This window comes from Notamacropus eugenii, chromosome 2, assembly GCF_028372415.1.
Source record: "Notamacropus eugenii isolate mMacEug1 chromosome 2, mMacEug1.pri_v2, whole genome shotgun sequence".
Lineage (NCBI taxonomy): Eukaryota > Metazoa > Chordata > Mammalia > Diprotodontia > Macropodidae > Notamacropus > Notamacropus eugenii.
The window spans coordinates 467064766-467091901 of NC_092873.1; the positions used below are offsets into that span (position 1 = coordinate 467064766).

Below are 27136 nucleotides of genomic sequence, written 5' to 3' on the forward strand. Positions count from 1 at the left end.
TCAGTCTTTTTTTTTTTTTGACACCTATTTCACCCCTACTCCTCTCACCTTTTTGATTACTGTCTTCTATACCCATTCCAGTTTGTCATTCCCTAAATGTAGCTCTCCAAAGAACTGGAAGTCATGTGAGAAAAGTCACCAAACTGTTCCTACCCTTTGACCCAGCAATTCCAATAGTATGCTTAGTCTCCAGAGGACAATGACAGAAAATAGGTTATGTTTATGCCATAATCTTCAGTCACATTTTTTTTATGGTAGGAAAAAAACCTGGAAACTGATCAATTGAGTGCCCATCTGTTGGGGAATGGTATCTGAATATAATGGAATATTACATGGTAAGAAATTATGAATATGAAGAATTCAGAGAAATAGGGCAAAGCCACTTACATAATGACTATAATAATGTAAATTAAAATATCAACCACTCAGTAAAGATCATTTAGTAAGTACCTTCTCAAAGAACTTGCATTCTATTGGAGGAAGTAACACACATGCATGTGTGTGTGTGTGTGTGTGTGTGTGTGTGTGTGTGTGTGTGTACACACACACATAAACATAAATAAACACAAGGTTATTTAGAAGGTAGCTGGTGGTAGGGGTGGGGGTGGAGGAGTCAGGAAAGGATTCTTGCATAGCCAATGGTACTGGACATAAACACTGAAGGCAGCTGAGAATTTTAAATGGCAGAGGTGAGGAGATAGAGCATTCCAGGCAGTGAATAGACAACTGGATTGAAATTAATTATAGTTGAACAATATTAGTCCCAGAGAGCAGAGAGTGGAATACACTTTTTTCTCTGTGGAGATACAAGAGACTGTAATAGGAGAATGTGACCTATAAGATCAGACCTGGTTGTTTTGTCAGTCAACTTTGCTGAACTTACAAAGGAAGGTTCAAAGGTAACAGCTGGGGGGTGAGGTGGGGAAGAGGTTGACTGGGAAATTATTCTGGTAGAAAAGGGGAGGGAAGGGAATAAGCATTAATTAAGCACCTACTATCTCAAACAGTGTGTTAAGAGCTTTATAAATACTATCTCATTTGATGAGAAAAAAGACAAAAGGTATCAATAGAGCTTAAACAGACAAATTTTTTTAAACATAAAATTTAAATAGATACGTAGATGCACAAAGACATACATAGATAGATAAACCTAATTTCCAATACAATAACCTAGGTGCAATCTGACCAGGACAGAAGAGTTTGTTCCAGGGGGAGGGTAAGCCACCACATGTGGCCCTCTAGGCCCTCAACGGCGGCCCTGTAACTGAATCCAAACTTCAAAGAACAACTCTGTTCTATAAAACTTGGACTCAGTCAAGAGACAACACCCAAGGACCTAGAAGGCCACACATGTGGCCTCAAGGCAGCAGGTTCCCCAGTTCTGTAACCACTATGTTTCTATTAACACACCATTAAATTATTTTGGTTGTTTTGACTGTCACTTCCCACTGTTGATTCATGATGAGTTTATTACAGGCTGCTAAAGTTTTGATGTCACAGGACTGTGGGATTAAGATTTGGAAGAGAATTTAGAGAACATCTAAACCAGCGCCTTTATTTTATGGCCCAGGAAAACTCCTTCTCCCACTCCCATATTGAAAAGACATGTGCATAAGAAAAGATCATGTAGGTAATACACGGGAGAACAGAAAGTTGTAATCAGTCCTTCTGGCTATGAATCCAGGCTTTATTACAACAAGAGATGTAAGAGAGGAAAGGAGAGGGGAAGGGCCAGTGAATGCAGGGGTTTGTTCGAAAATGATTAACAGCAGGCTCTCCAAAAATGTACTCACAACACATTTTTAAGTTTGATCTTCATTATTAACATTTTTTCCATTACTTTCCTAAGTCTAAACAATAAAAAATCCAATATACCAAGTACTTATTGTTTATTTCCAATGTGTGAAGTTCATGTTAAAAAATTTAAAATTTGGCTTCCTAAGAGCTAGCTGTAGAACACGGGTGGGTAGCTGGTACTTTGTTCCAGGGTGTGGAAATTTAGGAGGAACAAATAGCACGGAGAATTCTTTAACCAGACCAAAACACTGAGCTTAGTATCTAATTAGCAAGAAAAAGTAGTTAAAATAGTTAAAATGATCAAACTACATTTTCTCACTATACCAGCAGCTAAGTGATCTCATAGCATTGTGCGTAACATGAAAGAGTTAGAGTCCAAATGATTCTCAGAGGCCATCCAATATTACCCTCTAATTTTCTGATTGAGGAAACAGGAATAGGAAGGCAAAGGGAATTGTTCCACCACCCTTTTTAGCAGGCATCAAAGGGAGAATTGGAAGAGAGGTCCCCTGACTCAAGTCAGAGATCTTTCTACTCCTTCCCAGGCTATCCTGGAGAGGTGATTGCCTCTCTGTCTTTGGAGACCTTTGAGGCAGCCGTCCCTTATGGTCTTTGTTAAAGTGGGAATGCATTTCATTAATGAGTTTGACTAGACAGCTGCAGAAATCCCTTCCTACTCTCAGATTCTGTGACTTTGCTTCTTCCTCTCCCCATAGTGGCCTTCCCATAAGTGGCCTCAGTGTTTGCAAATCTCTGTCTTTCACTCACAGAGCAATGTCCCAGGGACTCCCTTCCTCCTATCACCATCTGAATTTGTCTTTAAAAGCTGATTTTATAGGAACATTTTGTACCACTTGCCCTGGGTGCAAAAGTTGCTAGTTATTGCTCTGGTTTCGTCATACTTTGGTCATTTCATAAGAATTGTTGTCCAGTTTTATATTTTCCATCTTTTACAATTGTTTTTTTAAACCTCTAAGTAGCTTTTTACATGCACTTCCTTTAACTTCATCTTATTAAATTTGGTCCTTGGTTCTAGGCTATTGAAAGCTTTTTGGAATCTAACTGTGTCCCTCAATGTCTTCACTCTCCCTCCTAGTTTTCTACCATATGGTAATTGATAAGCAGACCATCTCTATCTTTATCCAAGTCACCAATAAAGATGGTCCCCATGATGGGGTTCAGACTCTGGGAGCCTCTTTGAGCTCCCCTTGCATCTTCCCACTTAATCTGGCCTTTCTTACTCAAATCTAATCTTCCCATTTGTTTCAGCAGTCTCAGGAAGCCCATGGGCTTTTCATTATCATTCTACTCAGGTCTCTGTTGCACACCCCCCCCCCCCCTTGATCCCATCAAAACCCCATTCCCCAGGCTTCTGACCACTCCCATCAAGATCTGTATTCATTCTCATACTGCCCCTATCAAGATCTCTGGATTGCCCCACCTGCTTCCCACCCAAACCCTCCATTGTCTGATATCTCCTGATAGCCTCCAGCTCTTTCCAGCCTTTGACCCTCCTTGGACTTCTCCTCAAGAGCCTTCCTAAACCCCTCCTCCCGTCACCCTGAACTACCAGACCACCACCCCCAGATCCCTCCTATACTCTTTTCTGTATTTAAGTTCCATCTTGCCTCCATGAAGGCACTCAGATGCAATCCAGTTCAGACTCTGTATAGCTGGGATTCTATCTGGCCTGCTTGTTAATACAAGCATCACAAATGCTTAGGTTCCTTAGAGGCAACCCAGCTTGGAGAATCTTTAATAAACTTTGTTTTCTTTGGCTTTAAGAAGGCTTGAGTCGAATTCATCCGAGCACGATCCGGACTGTCGGTATCTTGGGGTCCATGATCACCCCTCAACCTCATCATTTATGGTTCCCTGACCGGGAATCAAACCTAGGCTGTGGTGGTGGCGGTGAGAGCGCCGAATTCTAACCAACGGACAGGTCCCTAGACCATTGCTCTGAAGGCTTCCCTCCAAGCTGACATCAGTCCATTAGTCATGATTCTTTGTATCCAATCATTCAACCAGTTCTGAATTCCCTTAAATTTAACTTTGTCCAGCCTACATCTTAACCATCTTTTCTATAAAGATGATATGAGAGACTTGATCTAATGCCATATTGAAAAACAGGCATACTCTCACTAGTATTCTCCTGATCTAATAACCACTTCAAAAAAAAAGAAGAAATGAGACTAGTTTGGCATAAACTCTTCTTGAGAAATTCATACTAGTTCTTTGGGTAAATGCATGGCCCCTGTGGTAATAAAAATGAAATAGAAGTAGGACAAGAAGCAAAGTCACAGAATCTGAGAGTAAGAAGGAATTTCTTCCACTAGCTAGTCAAACTCATTAATGAAATGCATTCTCACTTTAACAAAGACAGTAAGGGACAGCTGGCTCAAAGGTCTCCAAAGTGGGAGGAGCCATCACCCCTCCAGGCTGACCATTCACTTTAAAAAACAAAACAAAACTGGATCTTGAGGAAGATAAATGGTGCAGTGGTTAGAATTCTGGGCCTGGAATCCAGAAGACCTGAGTTAAATTTAGCCTTGGACGCTTAGTAGCTGTGTGACCCTGGGCAAGTCACTTATGCCTGTTTGCCTCCAAAAAAGAACATAAACTGAATCTTCCTTTCTTATTCAGACTGGAATTACAACAGCCCTCCTATTGATGGGCATGGGAATTTTGATTTGCTCCATTTCCAATCTAGGCTTATTCATCTCCCACTCATGGTGGCTCGCCATATTGGTACCAGACCTTAGAGCAGATACTTTATTGGTTTAGCCTTGATGTAGCTGAGAACTCCCAGGCTCAAATGATCCTTCAACCTCAGCCTCCCCTGTAGCAGGAATTCCAGGCATGTTCCACCATGCCCAGCCCCCATTCCCCTTTTGAACAGTTCATTAGGAAGGTTTTCCTTAGTTGACCTTTTTGTATTTGGTGCAACCTTGGTGTTCCTGGTTCTGTCCTCTAGGGCCAAAGAGAACAAGAAAAATCCCTTCTCTGCATCATAACCTTTCAAATATCTGAATAAAGTTACCATGTCCTCCATGAGTCTTTTCGAGACAAAACATGCCCATTTTCTTCAACCGATGCTCACATGATATGAGTTTGTACACTACGCTGGCTCTCCTCCTTTTGACCCTCTCTGCTTATCAATGCTCCAATTAAACTGTGGCGCCCAGAACTGAATAGCAAACTCCAGATGAAAAGTTTGCATTCTTTTTAGAAGATCTCTGCCTTTGTCCTGATTGTCCCTTCCCCAGAGAGCCAGTCCTCTACCAAGTACTCATCTCATGAAGAGTGTGCATCTCTGGGAGTTATGGGAAGTAAAAGGATAAATAGGTTGGTCTTCTACCTACATGAACAAACTTGGGTGGGAGAAACTCTCAGTCCTTCCATTCTGTTGTTTTTATGTGACTCCTAAAATTTACAAGGTTGGGTATATCCCCTGGTGCCAGCTCTGGTTGTTCCCACCCCACCCCATCTTCCATCTAAGAACCATGGTTGAGCTCCTTGGCCTCTTAGATGACATGTTGGGGAAGCTGGCGCTAAGCTAAAGTGAGAGGAAGCCAATCAGACACTGATTCACGCTCATCTCGTACAATACTTTATATACACTTGTATCTACTTACGTGTATACATGTTGTATCTTCCTCCACCGGGATCTCTGAGAGTAGATACTGTTTCATTGCTGTCTTTCTGTCTTGGAGGCCCTAACTCAGTACCCAACACATGGTGAGTGTAGTTGAGCAGAATTAGGCATTAAGAGGCAGTCAGAGTAAGCTGAATTCTAGGCTCCTTGATGTTTCTCCTCAAGTCTGGCAAACTGAGGGAGGGCAAGTGGTGATGTACAAGGCTATGCACAGACTGGACTCACCCAGACTGACACAGTGTTCCTGTGAAGGTCAACTGGACAGTCTTGGAATTTGTGGAACACACAGAAAAGAGAAAGTTAACAGGAGTCTCCAGGGAAAGAAGGAAATGTTTCTGACCCTTTAACATCCTGACTTGGAGTGGAGACACCCTGAGCAGCCACAGTCTGAGATTAGGGTGCCAGGTAGTATTTTATAGCCCCTCCCTTCCCCCAGAATAAGGAGAAATGTCGTTGGTGCAACCTCTGATAAATGCTGACCTGCATTGGGAGGTGTTTCCTCACTGGGAGTATCTTGTGCTGATAAAATCACAAGTCCAGCCACAAACAAACAAAAAACCCCAGAAAAAGCCTTGAAGCATTTCATTGCTTGCTAAATATGGGCTCCCTTTGCTGGAAAAATATGGCATAGTGGGAAATACGTTGGATTCTGACTAACGTAAGAATTGGATTTACTTCCACATTGGACACTTGCTATCTATGCAATTCTGGCCGTTTAACTTTTCTGAGTCTCAGTTTATTCTGTGATTCAGCCAATGAGCATTTACTGAGCACCTCCTCTATACCAGGCACCGTGCTAAGGGCTGGAGATACAAAGAAACACAAAAAAAATCAATCCTTGTTCTGAAAAACCTCACAGCCTGATGGGGGAGACAACCTGCAAACAAGTTGGTATAAAGAAGCTATTTTGGTGTTCTTTGGTTGACTCTTTGTGACCCCATTTAGGGTTTTCTTGGTAAAAATACTGGAGTGGTTTGCCATGTCCTTCTCCAGCTCATTTTTACAGATGAAGAAACTGAGGCAAAGAGGGTTAGGTGACTTGTCCTGGGTTACAGAGGTAATAAGTGTAGGAAGCTATATTTGGTATTCTATCCACTGTGCCACCTAGCTGCCCACAAAAAGTTATAGACAGGATAAATACATAATGTTTTGTAACATGAGTAATAGGGGTATTTTGATACCAGCCTTGTGAGGTTAGAATAAGAATCAAATGAGATGGTATCTATCACATACTTTTTAAACTTTAAAATACTATATACATTGCAACTATTATTATTATTATTAAATAGTATCTCTTTGAGTCACAATTTATGAATTTAATGTCGATCTCACCTTGGAAGGTTTGTGACCCACATTTTACACAGAGGTTCTGGACAATCTCCATAGAGAAGCCCAGAAAATTCCCTTCTGGCCACTAGGCAATTTCAGAGACTCCCATGACACCAATGACCAGGGTAAGCTTTGGAAAGAAATCCAGGAACGATTAAACATAAATTTCTATATATTCCCAGTACAATAAAATCAACTTGAAAACACACAGTTGATTTACAAAATTACAGGAGAACAAAGAGAGGAAAATAAACCAGGGGCCCTTGAATGAGTGACCATTAGCTCCAAAGACCTGGATAAATCCTACTAGTCATAGCCCCAGATAGGAGGGCTCTTCTGGCAAAAGTCCCTTCTAGGTGCCGTTTTCAGCTGCAGTTCAGTGGCTACATTTGAAGGAGGGGTTGTCTTCTTTTTCTTAATGTCTCCAGATTCCTGACATCCCTCCTGCTTTCCCCCAAGCAGCGAGATTTGGAGTTGAAGGAACTGATTTAAATACTGGCTCTGTCATTTGTAACTTAGACCCTGGAAAAGTAACTCGACCTTTCTGAGTCTCATTTTCTCTAGCTGTAAAATGAGGTTAGATTAAATAAAGTCTCAAGTCCGTTTATGTTTTGCTCTAAATCTGTAATCCTATCATCCTATCAATAGAGGACCTGGGTTAAAATCTTACCTCTTCCATTGATTTCCTTTGTGACCTTGGGAAAGGCAATTTCCTCATCTGTGAAAAGTAGGGATTAGACTAGATGACCATTGAGGTACAGTTGGTAAATGTTTAACAACCAGCTCTCTGAGAAAAAAATGCTCACAACATACTTTTAAGTTTAATCTGCATTGATGACATTTCTCCATCACTTTCTCAAGCCTGGACAATGAATGAAGCCCTGATTTAGAGTATTTGCTGATTTCCAAGGTGTAAATGTTCACGTGAAAATTTAACATTAGATTTCCAGGTCAGGCTGGTATGAGTTGGCACCAGCACACCTCTCTGAGATTCCTTATATCTCTGGCTCTAGGGTCTTGTGGTTCTTGTGATCATATGTTTCATTTGGATATCTTAATCTCCCAGACCACACAGTTTCTCTGGCATGGTGAAGGGAGTTTCATCTTTTGCTACTCTCTGGAGGGCAAACACTACAGAGTGATTTTAATATAACTGAGGCCCTTTTCCCCACCCCACCCCCACCCCTCCATTTTCCTATCTTCTTTTCATTCCTTCCCTTCTTCCAGTCCACCAGTTAAAGCTTCACTCAGGGCAGACTTTCATGGTTGTATACATACCTTCATGCTCCTATTTTCCTTCCATAGCTAAGAGGTAGCCAGGAGAGTCAGAAGGGATTTTCCTTCACAAAGTTGTGCTGAGTGGACAGCCATCACTTCTTAATTCTGGTTCTTGGGGATGTGGATCCCAGATACTATACTTTAAAGCCCTACTTGCCTATGTGCGTCCTGCCCAATGTCTATTCCTTTTTTCCCTATGGCCTCCCCTTGACTGAATTCCTGTGCTTTGGTCCCCACAGGCAAGAAAGAATTGCTATTTCCTCTGGTGTTCCCCCGCTCCCTGGAATTTCATGATTTCTTTCCCTACTTCTGATGTGGTGGTGGATTGTGTACCCCAAAGTGTGTGTGCTGCTATATTCATGGTTTCCAAGAAGAAGCAGTCATTTGGAAGGAAAAAGCTTGCTTTGCTGCATCTCTTTTGACTCTCTATCCTAAGTTTCATTACAATTGGGCTGTCCTCCCTGTTTTTTCCTGATTGACAGTTTACAAATTCATAGGTACTCCTTCCTGTAGGGATTAAACCTGTAGCCAGATGAGCTTACCTGGACCACAGTTTCTTCTTGAGGGGGAGCTCTATCTGCCCCCAGGGAAATGCTTGTCACTTAAGCTTTAGAAATATAGATTAATGTAGCTTCAGCAGGAAATAACAAAAGTTATTCCCTCTCCTTCACTTTGCTCCCCTCCAAGACAAAACAAATGCCAAAGTGCCTACAGTTCTAAATAGTATCATCCAAAGCTATTTACCCCCTAACCATTCTTCCAACATGTCAATACTTGGAATCATAGCACTTAAACTGGAAGGAACTTCAGTGGTCTCTTAGTTCAGGGATTCATTGTATAGACGAGGAGCTTGAGGGTCAGAGTGGTTAAGTGATGACCATGGTCACACATCATAAGCAGCAGAGTCAGTATTTGAATTCATGTCCTCTGACCTCAAATCTTGTTGTTCAGTCATTTTCAGTCATGTCCCCATTTGGGGTTTTCTTGGCAAAGATGCTAGACTGGTTTGCCATTTCCTTCTCCAGCTAATTTTACAGCTGAGTAAATGAAGTAAACAGGGTTAAGTAATGTGCCCAGGAATGCACAGCCAGTGAGCACCTGAGGCCACATTTGAACTCAGGAAGATGAGTCTTCCTGATTCCAAGACCAGCACTCTATGTGCAGCACCACTTAGCTGTCCCTTCTCTACCACTTATGGATCAATGAGAACCACAGAGATTTGGATTTAAGGTGTTGTCCTTAAGAAAAAGAAAGTTAAGTGATCAAAATTTATATTCCTTTGGTCAGAGTACCTGCAGGTAAGGATATGATACTCTATGTGGACAGAAGGAAAGGAGAGAAAGAGAGAGAGAGACAGAGAGAGAGAGAAGGGAAGGAAGGAAGGAAGAGCTATGTTGCCTAACTGGCCAATTCCAGTCAGCTCCGCAGTGGGGCAACTCCTATTTCTACTCACAGAGGTTGTTTGTCCTTCATTCTCGAAGGGGACCATGACAACAGGGAGGGCATGCCATGACATGCAAGTGAACTGGATTTAAGATATCTTGCCACTGGACCCAGATGGCTCTGGAGGAGAGAGTGAGGCTGGTGACTTTGCACAGCCCTCTCTTACTTAAATCCAGTTCACTTGCATGTCATGGCATTACCTCCCTGATGTCATGGTTCCCTTAAAGAATGAAGGACAAACAAACAACAACCACTTATGAATAATAAAATCCAATTCAAATAGTTTGCAAGAATGACCATGAAAAGTGACGCATGTAGTCATTCTCTCACTGCTCTCACAAGATTCCCTGGAAGTACCAACAAGCAAAAGTACAAACATCTCATTGAGAAAGCTGAGGCAAGTGTAGTGATGGTAAGAATGTCAAGGCAACGAGAGATCACCAAACACAATGAGTAGTTTTCTATTATACTGGATTTGTTCTTTGGATGGGAAATGGACTTACTTGGATTAGGGTCAAGATTTCTATAGAGGGTTCAAATTTAGGATATCTTTGGTGACCATAGGTCTCAGAATTTTTAGGACAATTCAGATTTGGGGAAAAGAAAATATATTTTAATGAGTTTTTGAAAAAAAGTGGTAATATTCTTACCAATAAAGGTATTAATAGGATATTAATGAGGTAACAAGCTAATCAATAGATTAATAATGTTATCAATGATAATTAATAATTAAAAAGATATACAATAACTCTAATATCAGCGTAGGGGTCCTGATTTTTAGTGTAGAAAATATGGTCACTAACAGTGATCTAAATGTTACCTGTTATTAAGTATATGTTATAAATAATGTCTTGATAGAATGCAGAATTCCTCAAAGAATTATTTAATTTTTTGTCTTTGTAGACCCAGTACCTAGCACAGTGTCTGGCACATAGTAGGTTTTTAATAAATGTCTGCATCAGTGGCTTCAGGGTCAGGTACAATTGATATTAAAAGATATGAGATTCCCAGGGCATGGAATGGGGAAAATGGGGGGTAGGTAGGATCAGTATGGGATAGATTAGAGGTTGCTCCTAAAATCTCAAGCAACAATATTTCGATAATAAGTCCAACACATTTACAAACTAGGCCTGGGGCTAACCGGACTTGCTTATGTTGCTGTTTACTTAAGAAATGTTTAATAAGAGAAAATGATATCCTGGAATCAGGAGACTGGGGTTTGAAACTCAGGCTTGCCACTTCTTTTGTGTCTTTGGTCAAGTCGCTTATACTCTCTGAGTCTCAGTTTCCTCGTCTGTAAAATAAGGCATGGTACCAGATAATCTCTAAGGACCCACCCAACACTAAATCCTATTTCCCCCTCCTCCACCTTCCCTTTATTTTTTTTTTTTTTTGCTTGTAGGTTTTCTACAAAGGCACATTGACTATGGAGTCCATACAGTTTTTGGTTTCTTTTTACGAAGGAGTTGTGTGTATTCGTCCTTTGTTTTCAAAGAAGACCATAACATCAGAGAAGTGATGAATGACTTGCACTTGACCTTGTTTTGAATGAGGGAGGGCTGTGCAAGGTCACCAGCCTCACATCTCCTCCAGAGCCATCTGAATCCAGTGACCAGATATTCATCAGGAGTACATAGAATCAGGCTTTTGAATCTGGATGGAGTCTTAAGTTTTTGATATTATGGTGTCAATTGGGGGTCTTCAATGGTATCTCCTACTAAACAATTTGGGTTTAGTGTTCAAGGCCCCATGTTTGTCCCACCTAGGGAGCAGGCTTTGGAAACATCTGAACTTGTCTTCTTCCTAACTTTTTCCTTAAGGATATACATACACATGAATACAAACATGCCCCAACCCTGCAGTGAACATTTAACATAGAACAAGCTTTTACAAAGCATGTAAAGAACAGAAAAAGTACTTATCTTTGAGTCCAGTTGATAAATAGTATCATTTCTCAACTCCCCTTCCTTTATTTTCCTGCAAAGCAAACTCATAATACCAGCAGGAAAGACATACCTCTGTATGTCCTGTCATACTACTGGTACTGGCTGTAAACTGGATACAGGTCTAGGATTAGAATTAGGCTCAGAGCCCTCCCTGCAGCTTGTTTAGTGGCTACTGCCAATTGTGTCTAGGAAACCCCACCAAGGGCCATCTCCAGTCATCTTGATCTATATCTGGCCACTGGACCCAGATGGCTCCTGAGGGGACAGTGAGGCTGGTGACTCTGCACAGCCCTTCCTCATTTAAATCCAGTTCACTTGCAAGTCATGACATCACTTTCCTGATGTCATGGCCCTCTTTGCGACAAAGAACAAACAACAAAGAAACTCTATCTATTCCCTTGTGACTTCTCCCTCCCAGAAGCCTCTTATTGCTTACAGATTTTTTTTTAACAGGCATCTGCTCTTGGGCCTTTTTCTAGTCTCTATGGTTAGCCAGAATCATTTTCAGAATCATTCAGATTTAGGGGCATAAAACCTTTTGTACCTGCCTGTTACATTTTATTTTTAATTAATTCATTTTATAAGTATTTATTACCTTTGTCTACTGTCTCTCCCCCCATTGAATAATAAAAAGAAAACAAAAACCCTTATAAAAAACATACATCGTCCAGCCAAATAAATTCCCATATTATCAGTCTTGCCCAAAAGTATACATTGTATACATTCTGCATTATAAGTCCATTCCTCTCTGGAGGTGGATGGTGTGTTTCATTCTCCATGCTCTAGAGTTTTTCCTCTGTGAAACTGATCAGAACTCTTAAGTCTTTCAAAGTTCTTTTTCTTTATAAAATTATTGTCTTTGTATGGACCATTCCCCTAGTTTTGCTTGTTTTCTCAGTATCAGTTTATGGACATCTCAGTTTCCCCTGAAAATGTACCTTTTGTTTTTTCTTATATAGCACAGTATAGTAATATATCATTGCATTCATAGACCATAATTTGTTCAGTCATTCCTTATTTAATGGGTTTCTCCTTAGTTTCTCATTCTTCATCACTACAAAAAGAGTTGCTATAAATACTTTTGCATTTACAAGTCCTTTCCCTCTCTCTTTGATCTCTTAGTTAGTAACTTTTAGGGCATCATTCCAAATTGCTTTCCAGAATCACTGGACCAGTTCACAGCTCCATGAATAGTGCATCAGTTTGCCCATTTTCCCACAGCCCCTCCAACATTTGTCATTTTGTTTGCTACATTTGAGAAGAGGAAACTGAGAGGCCTAGAGATGAAATAAGTCGTCCAAGGTCAACACAGTCAGATATTGCTCTTCCAGCCCTCCAGTCCTATGATTCTGAGCCCACTTAGTCTCTGAGTGTCCCAGGCTATCCCTGGAAACCTAAACCTATCTTATCTGTCATTTGACTGCTGAGTGGCTTAGGTAAGGAGAGGGGGAAACTTGGTGGTGGTGGGTGGGACAGAACAAAGTCAAAGGAGAGAGGCTGTTAACAGAGAGCTGCTGCTTTGGGATTCCTGGCAGTAGAAACTTCACTCAGTGCCAGCTGAGGCACCTCAGGTATTCATTGCTTGGCCCCTTCTCAGTACTCACAGATCTGTTTCTTGATGTTCTTCTAATCTCTAGAGTGTTTAATCCCACCAGACCAGATTTCTGGGATTCCTGGAATTCTACCAGAGAATGGTTTAGGAATAGATACTTCCTTCTTCCCTATCTATTCCCCTACAGATCACAGGGTTCTGCTGGATCATTCCTTCCTCCTGGCCTCAGCAAGAGCAGGTGACAGAAAGAACAGACAGAGAGCACTTGCTGCTCCTCTGGGAGCTGCCAGGGCTTCCCCTCCACCAGCAAGTAGATCACGCTTGAGTGACATGTTGGAATGTGGCAAAGCACCCAGTGTGCCATCATGACCTCCCTCAGCTCTACTGCATTCAACTTAGACGATGTTTGGTGGAGACTGGGGAGAGTATACAGTGTTAAGCCATAACCAATTCTTAATTAGAAAAAAGAAGGGAATTTGTTAAAGGAAGGGAATATATTAATTAGTTATTATGCATTTATTAAGTACCTACTATGTGCCAATTCACTAAACACTTTACAAAATATCTCATTTTATCCTCACAACAATCCTATGAGGTAGGTGTTATTATTATCTTAATTTTACAGTTGAGGAAACTGAGGCACATAGAAGTTCTGCCAGGTCATGCAGCTAGGAAGTGTCTGAGGCTATATTTGAATTCAGGGCTTCCTGACTCTGGGGAAGCTAGGGGGCACAGTAGGGATAGAATGCTGGGTTTAGAGTCTGGAAGACTCATCTTTCTTAGTTCAAATCTGAGCTCAGGCACTCACTAGCTTTGTGACCCTGGGCAAGTCACTTAACCCTGTTTGCCTCAGGTTCCTCATGTATAGAATTAGCTGGGGAAGGAAATGGCAGACCACTCCAATATCTTTGCCAAGAAAACCCTAAATGGGGTCATTAAGAATCAGACACAACTAAAATGCTAAAATGGCTGAGTAACAACTTCCTGGCATATGGGTCCATCTAACAATGTCACCTAGCTGCAACTATGTGTTGTTTTCATTTTTTTGTGTGTGTTTTTAATCAATGTGGCTAACCAGGATCTTGACCTCCTTTCATTACTCTGATAAAGGAATAATCAAAAAGTGAAATCAATGATAGGCAGGGGAAAGTGGGAAGAGATGAGCCAGGATATTTTGCTACCTAGATCTCTAGTTCCTGAATAACTGAGTGAACTATAGTCCCTTAAATGGTGCCATGTCAATCACGCGTGACCTCTCTTACTGCTAATTCCTGTAAGCTACAGCAGGAGACAAACTAGCAGGTGTGATCACTAAAAACCATAGCATTCACCTTTCGTTGAGAGTTTCATTACATTTATTCATTCAACATTTATTCAGTACCTATGGACAGAGATTGTGTCCTTCGTTCAGAAAACACAGTGATTAAAAAGCTAGAGTCTGCCTTGGACGAGTTCGTAATCTAGCAGAAGAGATGAAATACATACTCACAGAACTATAACATATAATATAGTCTCTTTTTTCAGACCATTGATGCCATTGGCTTAGGAGACTCTTAATCAATCAATAATAAACATTTTTTAAGTGTCTACTATATGGCAGGTATTGTGCTACATACTGGGGATACTCCTACTCCCAGTGTGGAAATTCCTTTCACCAATAAAGATGGGCAACTCTGCACTTTAACATCTTGCCTAGAGAAATAAAGAGGCTAAGAACTTGCCTCTAGTCACAGAATTCATATGTCAAAGGTAAGATTTGAATTCAGGTCTTCCCGGGTTGTGTCTATTACCAGTCCATCTGTGCAGTCTATCAGTCCACTATATAATCTATTCACTACAACATGCAACCTATCATTCATAGAACATTTTACAGCTAGTATCTCATTTCCCCCTCATAATAACTCTGTGAGGTAAGTACTACAGGTATTATATCTTCTCCACAGATGAAGAAACTTTGGGGTTCTGAAAAATTAAATCACTGACCCTGAGATCAGATTTGAACTCAGGTCTTCTGATTCCAGTGCTCTTGATCTGATCCATTGCCTCACTTAGCTTCCTTAGAAGGGATTTTAGAGATCACCTAATCTAGTCTCATCCTTTTATTGATGAGGAAATTTGAGTACTCAGTGAACAATCCACTGATTGACATCTAGGCAGTCAGGAGATGCTGAATAAATGAAGAAGTAGTTGTGTTGAAAAGTCCCCTAGAGGTGGGGCCAGAGGACCTGGGTTCAACTCCTAAGTTTCATGGATTCTAGGATTTAGAGTTGGAAAGGATCTTAAAAGCCATTTAATCTACCCTCCCTTTTTACAGATAAGGAAATTGAGGCTGAGAAGTTAGATCAGTTGGTCAAGAAAAGTTTGTCAAGCGCCTCCTATGTGCCAGGTACTCTGCTAAATGTTGGGGATGCAAATAAGAAAGAGACAGTCCCTGCCCTGGAGGAACTTACAATCTAATAGAAGCAGAAAGTCCACAAAAAGAAGCTGAAGAGGGGTGAGAGAGAGAGAGGAAGGGATGATATCTTGGAGAAGTACCAGGAAATGCAGCCTAGTGGGAAATGAAGAGCTGGCTGGCCAGGGTGCCCTCCTTAAAGGGAGGTTAGGTGACTAGCTCATATTTGCAAAGCTAGGAAAGGGTCAGGGACAGGATCTGAACCCAGCTTTTCCTGACTCACTGCATCAGCGACATTGACCACACTGCCTCTGATTTTTAGGGTCATTGTTCTAGAGCCTGGAGGCCCCCTAAAGGTCATCTATTCCAATTCCATCATTTTACAGATGAAAAACCGTGACTCAGAGATTGATTGACTTGTCCAAGGTCACGTAGCAAGAACTTGGCAGAATTCTACATCAGGTCTTGTGACCTTATCCCCTTCCAAAAGATTTATCCTTTCCCACAATATTACAGTCACTGGACCTTCTACTGCTCAGTTCCTGCATGACTTTGGGCAGTTCACCCTTACTCTCTGGGTCTCAGTTTCCTCATCTGTAACAGGAGAGGGTGGAAGAGGTGAAATTCCCTCTTTTTTGGTAATTGCCTGGGAAAGCTGCAGCTGTGGTGTAGTCCAAGGCCTGGGAAGGGCACTGTCTTTTTCTCTCTAGGAGCCGGGCCCCCCACTGGCTGGCTTTGAACACCTCTGCCCTGGTGGCAGGCAGGGGCTCTTCCCACCTGCCTTCTCTCCTCACCGAGCAGCTGAGGGAGGACAGCTCCTTCCCCCACAGGAAGCCTGCCAAGTCGGGGAGAGGTGTGGAGCCAGCTGCTCAGCTTCTGGGGTGGGTGGAGAGGAAGAGGAAGAGGGGGAGGAAGGAGAATTCTCTGGTGTGGAAGGTGTGGGAGTGGATGTGTTGGAGGGGAGGGGGGTGTGAGGGATGTGTTGATGCAGCATGGGAGGGCCCAGGAACAAAGAAAAATGCGATGCCTATGAAAGTCTCAGTGCCTGTACTTGTCTGGCTGGGCCTCTCTCAGGCAGTGCCAAAGGCTTCCTCATGCAAAACCTCACAGGTGCAGGGCCTAAAACAGAAACTGCCTCCTCCCTCCCTCCCAGTTGGTGGGGGAGACACCCAGCTGGCTAGCTTTGCATCCACCCACAGATGGCTTAGGAGGGACCCCAGCTCCTCCCAGGGGCAAGGGCCACTTCCTGCCTGGCCCTAGGGGTCTTCCTCACTGTTTTTGGCCAGTAAGCTTCTCAATCATTTCTTTCTTTCCTCTAGTTTGCTTTTAGAGGCTGTGGTGTGGATTGTTCCCTGAGACCATCCCCTGAACAGCATAGGCCAAGGACAAATCATAATCCTTCTGTCTCCAATAGCACAAGGCCAGGCACATGGTAAGGACACAATGGAAGTTCTACTGATCAATCAATCTCTATTTCCAACACCAGGAGGGATCTGTGTGCAGAGGTTCTTAACCTTTTATGTGTCATGGACCCCTTGGCAGTCTGATGAAGACTTCAGACCCCTTCTCAGACTCATCTATTTAAATGATAAAATAAAAAAGGCAGAATTACAAAGGAGACCAATTACATAGAAATAGCGTCGGAAATATACAGAGGTTAGTATATAAGGAAATTTGTGCAATTTGTGAAGCATTTCATATATATTTACAGGGTTTGTGTGTGTGTGTGTGTGTGTGTGTGGAGTGGGTATGATCATTTCAATCTGGCAAACCCAGGGATGGCTCTATTACAGCCCAGTGACAACCTGCCAGCATGTTGTGAGTCATGCTAGACTCTGCCTGTACTGCACATGTATAACCTTTATCAAACTGTGTGCCTTTTCAATGAGGGGAGAGAGATAATCTGAAACGCAAAATTGTAAAAAACAAAACGAAAACCAAAAAACCCAACAACATCAACAAACGAAGGTTGAAAATTGTTTTTATGTGTAACTAGACTCTGCCTGTTATGAAACTCGGAATGTGAGCTTCTCCGAAGGGGAAGGGGGAGCAGGACAAAGGAGGGAGCAAGGGGCCTGTGCCTCTACAGGATGTGGTACATGCTAATCGTAGGCAGCAGCTATCGTTTATCAGGAGCTGTCACTGAAGAACCCAGCTGTATCCATGGTGATCTCATGATGGGGTGGGGGAGGGGACCTGTTTGGACTCCCATCTGGGGTAGCTTGGGCAAGGGGAGTCAAGATAGGGACACAGCCCCCCCCTCCTTGGGTGTCCTATATTCCAAGTATTTTGTATGCCTCAAGATATTATAGCTATTATGATTACCAAAGATTTGGTTTAGAGATAGGATGATAGTGGAGGTGAAAGGAACCACAGAGATCCTCTCATCCAACCCCCATTCTACAGATGAGGAAACTGAGACCCAAAGAATGAAATAACTTGCCTAAGGTCACACACATAGTAAGGAGCTGAGAGATGGAATTTGAACTCAGGTGCTCCAATGCCAGGAACAGTGCTGATTTCCAATGTGCACCCACTTCTTGTAGGAAGCATAAGAGTAGATGATGTGTGTTCAAAAAATGAAAGAAGCCCCTCTTAAGGAGCATAACGCAATAGCTAGCATTTATAGTGTTTACGGTGTCAGACATTGCACTAGGAACTTTACGATGATTATCTCACTGATGCTACCCTGGAAGGTAGGTACTGTTATTATCTCCATCCTATGGATGAGGAAACTGAGGTTCAGTGATTTGCTCAGGGTTGTATAGCTAGCTATTAAGTGTCTGAGGCTAGACTGGAACTCAAGTCGTCCTGACTCCATGTCTACAGCCCTATCCACTGTGCCACCTAGCTGCCCTAGATGATAAGGTGATAAGAAAAAGGGGCCACTTCTGGAATGGGCAACACAAAAAAGTCTGGAGAGCCTTATTACCTAGAATACTCTCATTTCCTTCTTCCTCCTGGTGTAGTCTTCCCCAAGTAAAACTGTCAACAATATGTGCTCAACACTTTCCCAGCCCCAACTCCACTCTAGTAGTGGAGGCAGGGAGAAGAGGAGGAGGAGAGAGAGGGAGAGAGAAAGAGAGGGAGAAAGAGAGAGAGAGAGAGAGAGAGAGAGAGACAGAGACAGAGACAGAGACAGAGAGAGAGAGACAGAGAGAGAGAACGAACTAGAAGACAGATTTCTAGATTAACTGTCATTTGGGGAAAACACAACATTCATTAAGAAAAATCACCTAAGAGTCCACTTTGGGGCTACACAGAAGTGCATGCCAAAAAGCCTTAGTGCAGTTCTAAACTAGAAGGGTTTGAAATGGCACTGGTTTAAATGGTTTAAAATTAGAATGCCCTATATATGGTATATAGCTAACATTTATTTACAAAGAATCACAGATTTAGAATCAGAAAGAACCTTATCGTCTGTTCCAACCTCCTCATTTTACAAAAGAGATGTTATGAAGCCCAGAGATGTTATGACTTGCCTAGAGTCACACAGATAGTGAGTGGGTCTATCCAAGATTAGAGCCCAGGTGGTGCTTTTACTTCCCAAGCTATATGTTCATATCCTGCCATTCTCACTTAATATCTTGTGTGACCTTGGACAAGTCACTTACCTCTCTAAACTTCACTTTCTTTATCTGTAAAATAAGGGGGCTGTACTAGATCAGTGACATCAAACTCAAATTGAAACAGACTGCTAAATGGTTGCTAAATGGTATATAAGGATTCCTGAAGACCACATGTTGACTTAGAAAACCACAAACCAACATTGTCTACGTTTCATTGTACTTTTACATATTTTAAAAAATATTTCCCAGTTCTATTTTAGTCTGATTCAGGCAGCACTCAGCAGTGTGGCTCAAATGGGCATAGAGCGCCGAGAGATTACATGATCTAATCAGTGTCTCATAGTGTCTGTCAGAGGTGGAAATTGAGTCCAGGTTTTTCAGTATTGGCCCTGGAAGAGGAAGATGAGTAAATTCAATTCAATAAAACCCTGTAGTCAACCAAGCAAGAGGGCTTAGAGGGTTTTTCCCTCCACTTTATTTTATTTCCCTATGAACTCTAACACAGAAACTGTAGGTCTCCATTACATACAGATTGGTCTTCATTTTAAGTATAAAATATATTTAATACATAACTTCCAAAGCCCTTTTGTTTGTCTGTGATTCCTTCTTACCTCCCTGTTATTCTTCTCTCTTACAGAGGGTAGAAGTAGGGAGGAGAATCCATCTTATTCACACTCTCTTTTCTCACTTCCCCCTTTGACTGAAACAAAACAAAACAAAAAATCCAAAAACAAAACCCTCATAACAAATATGCACAGTAAAGAGAAAAGTTACTACCTTGGCCACTTTCAAAAATGTACATCTCATTCAGCATCTTGAATATATTACTTCCTGTCAAGAGTTAAGTGACATACTTCTTTATTGGTCATCTGGAATCCTGGAGGATCATAGCATTAATTTGATTTCTTAAGTCTTTCAAAGTTATTTTTCTTTACAATATTGTTCTGAGTGTGTGAATTTTCTTCAGTTTCTGTTCCTTTCAATCTTCATTAATTCATACAAGTCTTCCTAGGGTTCTCTGAAACTCTTTTAAAAACAATTTTAAATACATTTTTTGTGGATTTTTTTTTTTACATCACCATAATTTCCTCCAATATCCTTTCTCCTCTCTTCTCTCATAGCAAATAATATTTTAGACAAAAAAAAAGAAAAAGAGAAAAAGACAGCAAAGCTGATCAATACGCTGACAACGTCTGAAAATTTGTGTAATGTACCATAGTCATAAACCTCCCACTTCTGCAAATGGGTGGAAATGATTTACAGCATTTTTTCATGTGGCTATTGATAGCTTTGATTTCTTTTCTTCTGAAAATTGCCTATTCATATCCTTTGACCATTTGTCAATTGGGGAATGGCTTTTATTTTTGTAAATTTGGCTCAATTTGCTATATATTTAAGAAATGAGGCCTTTACAGATATCAAAGATGCCAAGATCATCCACTGCATCCTGGGCCATTGCCAGTCGTCTTGACTTTTGTTTTGCCACTGGATGCCCATGACTCTGGAATAGAGAGTGAGACAAACAGCTTTTAGCCACTTTGCCCCACTTAAATCTAATTCATGTGTAATTCAAGACATTATGTGGGGATGTCGTTGATCTTCCTCAAAACAAAGGACAAGTAACTGGCAGGAGTGTTTTCATATATTTCTTATTTGTGCCAAGCTTATTCTTTGTAATTTTGCCATATCCACTTTTTTGGTGGTTGTTTTTTTTCCATTTACGTTGTTATCATTGCAAACATTTTTCTTTGATCTGCTTACTTCACTTTGCATCAGTTCATAGAGATCTTTCCATTCTTCTCCATGTTCATCATATTTGTCATTTCTTACAACACAGCACTATTTCATTGATTTACTACATACCACAATTTGTTTAACCATCCCCCAATGGATAGACTTTCTGTTAGTTTCCAGTTCTTTGCCACCACAAACAGGAGCTACCAAAAATATATTTTATATACATGGGCCCTTTTCCTTTTCAAAAAATCTCTGGAATAGAGTTATTGACCATCGATATTGACAGCATCTCTTAATTACCAAATCTAATGGCCTTTACTCAGTTTTCATCCTTCTTGGCCTCTTGTTAGCATTCGACACTGTTTATCTCTCTTTCCTTCAGGAAGTACTCTCTTTTCTCTGGGTTTTCATGACATACTCTTTGTTCTTCTACTTATATGACTTCACAGTGTCTTTTGCTGATTAATTATACATATCAGCCCAAATTGGTAGTATATGTCAAGCTTTTTCCTAGGTCTTCTTCTCTTTTGTATGTTCTCTTACTTGGTGACCTCATCAGTTCCCATCATATGTCCAACTCTTGCATGTCTCTGAAGTTCAAGTCATAAATTTCCATCTACCTACTGGACATTTCAAACTGAATTCCTTGCAGTTTTCTCTAACTTAACATGTCTAAAACTGAAGTATTATTCCTATTTTACAGATGAGAAAATAGACTAAAAAGAGGTTAAGTAATTTGACCAATTATCCAATTGGTTAATTACAGAGCTGGGATTTTAACTCTGGTACTCTGACTACTTAATGAAACTTTAAACTCTATAAACTCACTATTGTTGTTTGTTCAGTCATTTCACTAATATTCAACTCTTTGTGATTCCATTTGGAGTTTTCTTGACAAAGGTCAAGTGTTTTGCCATTTCCTTCTCCAGCTTATTTTACAGATGGTGAAACTGAGGCAAACAGGGTTAAGTGACTTGCCCAGGGTCATATAGCTCATAGGTATCTGAGGTCAGATTTGAACTTAGATCTTCCTGACTCTAGGCTTGATGCTCTACCTACTGCACCACTTACTTGTCCTCTAAAATCAATATACTGTTTGAAAATTTTTCAGCCTTCTGCTTGAAAGTTATTTTTAAATTCTGGAAGAGGTACCTTTTCAGAAATCAATTCTAAACATCTCTTTCCCAAAAGTAGGTTGTAAAAGGTAGGTGGTGCTCAAATTTTGCTAGGAATAATTATAGTTTCTAAGGGGGATCATTATTATATGGAGATATAATTCAGATATCGAAGAAAAGAGTGGGAAATTGGGTTTCGAGAGAAAACAAAACAAACTAAAAAAAAAAGAATAAAGGACCAAGAAAAATCTCTTTCTAAATGGAGAAAAACCATGACAGGAAAGTCATACTGCTCATATAGAAACAACTATGTGACTGGGGATTCTCTTTTGGGGGAATCTGCTGTGTGGGAAGAATCAGGAGCTCTAGCAAGGAATCTGGAAAGGAGAACAACAACATGAAAAACTTTTCCCCTGGTAAATTAATCTGGGCATAGAAAATGATCTTTCCTGTTAGAGAAATTGAAGCTGCTAACATCAGAAAAGTTTTCGGGTCTTGGATACAAGATGAAGTAGCATAAACTAAGATCCAAGTAAGTGCATGGACCAGGAAGGATTTCCTCTTCACTTTAAAGCATAATAATAGAATTTCAAAGTTCAAAAGAAATTTAAGATCTTTTAATCCAGAGGTGTCAAAAATATAACTTTGGGGAGCCATTGCAGCCAAAGCTGTCTAGGGCTGCCCAAGTCAAAGTAGAATGTAATTGAGAAATATTTAACAAAGCAATAAAAATATAATAGAATATAGATGATGTTAATCTATGATTTTCTAAGTCAATATCTGCCAGCAGCAATCCTTATATGTGGTTTAGTGATTCTGTTTCTATTTGAGTTTATGTGGGAAAACTTCATTGCATTTACTGAATCTAGGTCTGCATGGCTGAGAGATCAGATTTGTTGCTTAGAGACCAGATTTGTTTAATGCTTAGCTCAGGACTGTGGGTTATGCTGACCCTAAAAATCTTTCAGGGATAGGAAGATTGATGCGAAGGATATAAGGAGTATTCTTGGTTACTCATCTCACGCAGCCCACATATCTTATCTGGAAACTGCCTCTGTGTTGGTCAATCACCTGTTGTTTGAACTCTAATGTAAAACTTTTAGAGACTCAGGGGAAGAGGGCCACCCTCTTTTCAAGCGCTTCCCTTTGCCAGATGACAATAAATTTCTTTCTAAATTTCTCTCAGTTCTGAGTTTTGTTCTCTTGCCAATAATTAAGCAACATTGGATACCACTGATGACATCTAATTGTCTCCTTTTATTTTCTACATCAAAGAACAGAGAGCTGGAGAGTTTATAAGTGACTCGTCTAAGATCATCCAGCTGCTGAATAGCAGAGTAGGTACTGGTCTATCAAGGATGAATAATAGATAGCTTTGGAGCCAAGAATCCTGCCTCTGACACAACCAGCTGTCATTGATTCTGAGTAAGTCAAGTAAACGCCCTGAATTTTGACTTCCTCAGCTCCAAAAATGGAGTATAAGCATTGATTGAGTACACAGGTGAAGTGCTTTGCAAACTTTCATGTCATATATGTTAGCTCTAATTATGAGTGGGGGATACAGGATTTTCAGCTTTTAGCTTACTACTTGGAACACAGCACTTTATAAATGCTTGTTGACTTACTGATCAAGACTTGGACTTTCTTCTCTCTGGCCATAGTAATTAAAGAGGATTGAAGCAGTCTCTAAAGTCTCTTCTGGATTTAGACCCTATAATCCTAATTCTCCTCTATATCCATAATGCTGATGTCAGGCAGAGCAGCTGTGACTGGTTTTTCTGTTACTTTCACCTTGGTCCTTACAGATCTAAGACCCATTGCCCAGAGAAGGGTGAGTGCCCTCACCCACAAAGGGTCCCAGCTCTGGACTTACATGGACCTAGTTCAGTTCTAGAGAATCATGGTGATATGAAGGAGGGATTTAAGATTTAATCTCAAACCTTAGCTCCTTCATTTTCCAAGAGGACTGATGACACCATGGGGTGATGTTTTGACTTGTGGGTAAACTGGATTTAAGTAGGGTAGAGTTTGCACAAAGTCATCAGTCTAACTCTCTCTTCCAGAGTCATCAAAGCCCAGTGACAAGACAAAAGTCAGGACAACTGCCAGTGACCAGGAGGTACCATCTTCAATGCCTGACCAAGCTCTCAGCTGCCATCATGACCACTGAAACAAACTGTTTTCATTTGCCCATTCTTTGGAGGTAGTCTTCACATGTTGGAGGTAAACACCTTCCTATCTCACCAATGCCTTTGAGACTAGTCAGTTACCCTCCACTTGGTTTAGCCCATCTGCCAAGACTGTTTACAGGGGAAATTAAATTCCTAACAAGGTATGCGTTTCAGCGTCCCATGTTGTAGGCCTGGACATCTACAAATATTCTGTTGCCTGCTAGGGAGAGGTGATAAGAACTGATTTTACTCTTCTTTTCTGTGGTATTAAGTGGACCACTCAGAACTGCAAGAAGTGTAGACCTCCAGGAAAAAGCCTCCTAGGGATGGTTCATGTAGTTCTGAAAAGAACTGAGAGATATCTCTTCTATAACAGTGACTCAATGTACAAAGTGGTAGGTAGATATTAGGTATAGGGCAACCATTTGTTTCCCTTGCTCATCACCATTAGCACTTACATAATGCTTCAGGTGTGCCAAATGCTTTATAGGTATTATTTCATTTTAGCTTCACAATAGCCTTGGAGGTAAGTGCTGTTATTATCTTTATTTTAAAGATAAGGAAACTGAGTCAACTAGTGATTTTTTTTTTTACTCAAGGTCACACAACTAGTGAGAGACAGGATTTCAAGTCAGGTCTTTCTGACTCCAAATTCACCACCCCACATCCTCTACAAGTTTCTATAAATGCATGAAATATGAGTCACAAGAGCACACTGACAAATTCTTCAGACCAGAAACAGTGAGCCCTAGGTCCTCTTGCACTTGTTGAGTGCTAAATAGATTTCATTTTCACCTCTGTCTGTACTCGCTGAGTAGCAAGCCTTGTGGGGGGAGGGGCAGAGCTGGTGGCTGGAGGTGGAGATGGGACAGACACACAAACCTGGGGGTGGAATGGGGTCGGGATGTTCCACAGGGCCAAGACCTATTTCCTAGTGACAGATATTTCTATCTCCTCTCCCCTGACACCGCACACATTTGGACAAACTCAGATTCCATAAATAATATTGATGAGCAAGAAAGACCTGGAGGAGATCAACTGTCATCTCAGCGATCCTGGCAGATGAGGAATGACCCTGGGCTCTTAGATCTTGTGGGAGATGAGAACTAACTGGTAAAGTGAGAATGAGGTGACCCTAGGCAGGTCAGTCCCTTTTACAGATCCATTGAGTCAGCAGCAATTCCTGCCTAGTGGCCCATAGGGGGATTACTTCATCAAAATCCAAGGTCCATCAGCCCTGAGTCACGTGGGGCCCCCCAAGATTTCCAGAACATCTTCTCTGCATGTTCCCTGTAGGGCTATTCCCATGGGTGATCCAAGCAACCCTGAAATATATAAAATGGAGATACTAATACTGTGTACTATATAATACTATATACTATATGATACTAATACTGTATAATACTACTACTGTATACTTCCCAGGATCGTTGTGAGGAAAGGATTTTGTAAACTCAAATGCACAAATGTGAATCTTTATCTGTATCTATATTTTCTGCTCAGTAGAATGTAAACAAATGAGATGTTTGTAAAGCATTTAGTTGTTGAAAGTTATGTCGGCTCAGCATTCCATTGTTTCCAGCTCTGCCTATCCTCCAATGTTGGGGGAGGTTCTGGTGGGGAAGGAGACACCAAGTCTGCAGCTTTCTGCAGGCCTGTTCTTTGTCAGATACCCCTCCTTACAAGTTGTCACGTTCTTGCTACCTGGAGGAGGAAGTGAGATCCACGAGGCATGCCCAGATGGACCTAGCTGGATTGCCTTAAAGTTACCTATAAAAGCTGACCCCACCTTTAAGTCCTTGCTGATCTCCAGTGATCAGCCCATTGACATGTTGCTACCTCGATGTACTTATAATAAAATCCCTTTCCCTTTGTCCTGAGTTGGATAAAAACCAAATGAAGAATTTTCCTTTCAATAGAGTACAGGGCCTGGCACATAGTAGGCACTTTATAAATGCTTATTCCTTTCTCTCTCTCTTTAAGAACAATGTCCATTTTGTTTTCTCTTTATATCCCAGATTTCTAACATTGTGCCTTGCTTAAGAAAGAAATGTTTTCTGAATCTAATTCAAATGAATTGTATTAAAGCCTGTTATGTACTTCTCTGACCAGACACAAACATTTGCCTGTAGATTACAAGACTTTACAAAGATTACAAGATCTTTACAAATCGATAAGTATTTACAAAACCATCTCTCAGTCTCTTCTGTATCTCTTGTTTTCCATTTTGAATATGCTAATCAAGAGAAGCTAGCCCAAAAGAATACCCACAACTCAGGAGGTTAAAGCATTGTGAAATAAAGCAGACCTGTCTACAACAGCTTAATCACCTGATAAATAAACAAAAGCAGAGTTAAGATGGAGTTCTGCCTTTGCTCATACATCTGCTTTAGACATTTCAACAGGAGCTCAATGGTAAGTGGTGGAACTCATATCATCCACCAGGAAATGAATTATTCAGTAATCTGTGATGTCCTTGCAACATGAGAATGGCCCCCTTTAAAAAATAAATAACCAACCTGCTTACTGAGGCCTAGTGGTTATTTATAGGCAGAGGGGAAGTTATTTCTCTAGCAGACTTCATTAGGTATCCTCACAAGTATTGATGTTTGCCGGAAGGTAGCTGTAGCTTAAGCAAGACAGAGTATCTCTGCTCCTAATGGCAGGCCAGCAGTGCAAAGAAGAGCCTGCTTGTATGTCATATGCCAACTCTATTTTACTACATTACATTTCCACTTAATGATATCAAAACTCCAATAAGGACAGTGCAGTTTTAGCCTATGTCCACTGACCCAGTTCCATTCATTGGACAGTATTTCAGCTGTGGATCATATCTTTCCGCATGGGCACTGCTATTCAACCCCCTTAAATTGTGCTTCCGTTTTATTATCAAACTGCTTCTCCCTTGTTAACCCCAATTGCTTAAGTAAGTTTTTTTATATTTGAATTTATTTGCAACTGTAGGGAGCTAATGAGGGAAGTTCCCTGATCAATTTGAAAAACTCATCCAGGATGAATGAAATGAATAAAAGAAAGTATAAATACTTACTATGGGATGGACACTATGCTTAGGAATGGAAATTATATGCAAGACAAAAAGAGTACCCATCCTTAAAGAGTTTGCATATTAGTAAGGGGAGATAAGTCATATA

The 27136-nt window shown here is 40.9% G+C and overlaps 1 long non-coding RNA gene across 3 annotated transcripts in view; it reads left to right on the forward strand.

The window, feature by feature from the left end:
* LOC140529698 (uncharacterized) overlaps window positions 1-27136 on the forward strand; it is a 102670-nt gene that overhangs the window by 28172 nt on the left and 47362 nt on the right. For all 3 annotated transcript variants that reach the window (XR_011975648.1, XR_011975649.1, XR_011975650.1), the window contains 3 exons: window positions 16712-16824; window positions 23089-23238; window positions 23877-24036. This is a non-coding gene — a long non-coding RNA (uncharacterized lncRNA). The remainder of the gene's footprint in view (window positions 1-16711; window positions 16825-23088; window positions 23239-23876; window positions 24037-27136) is intronic.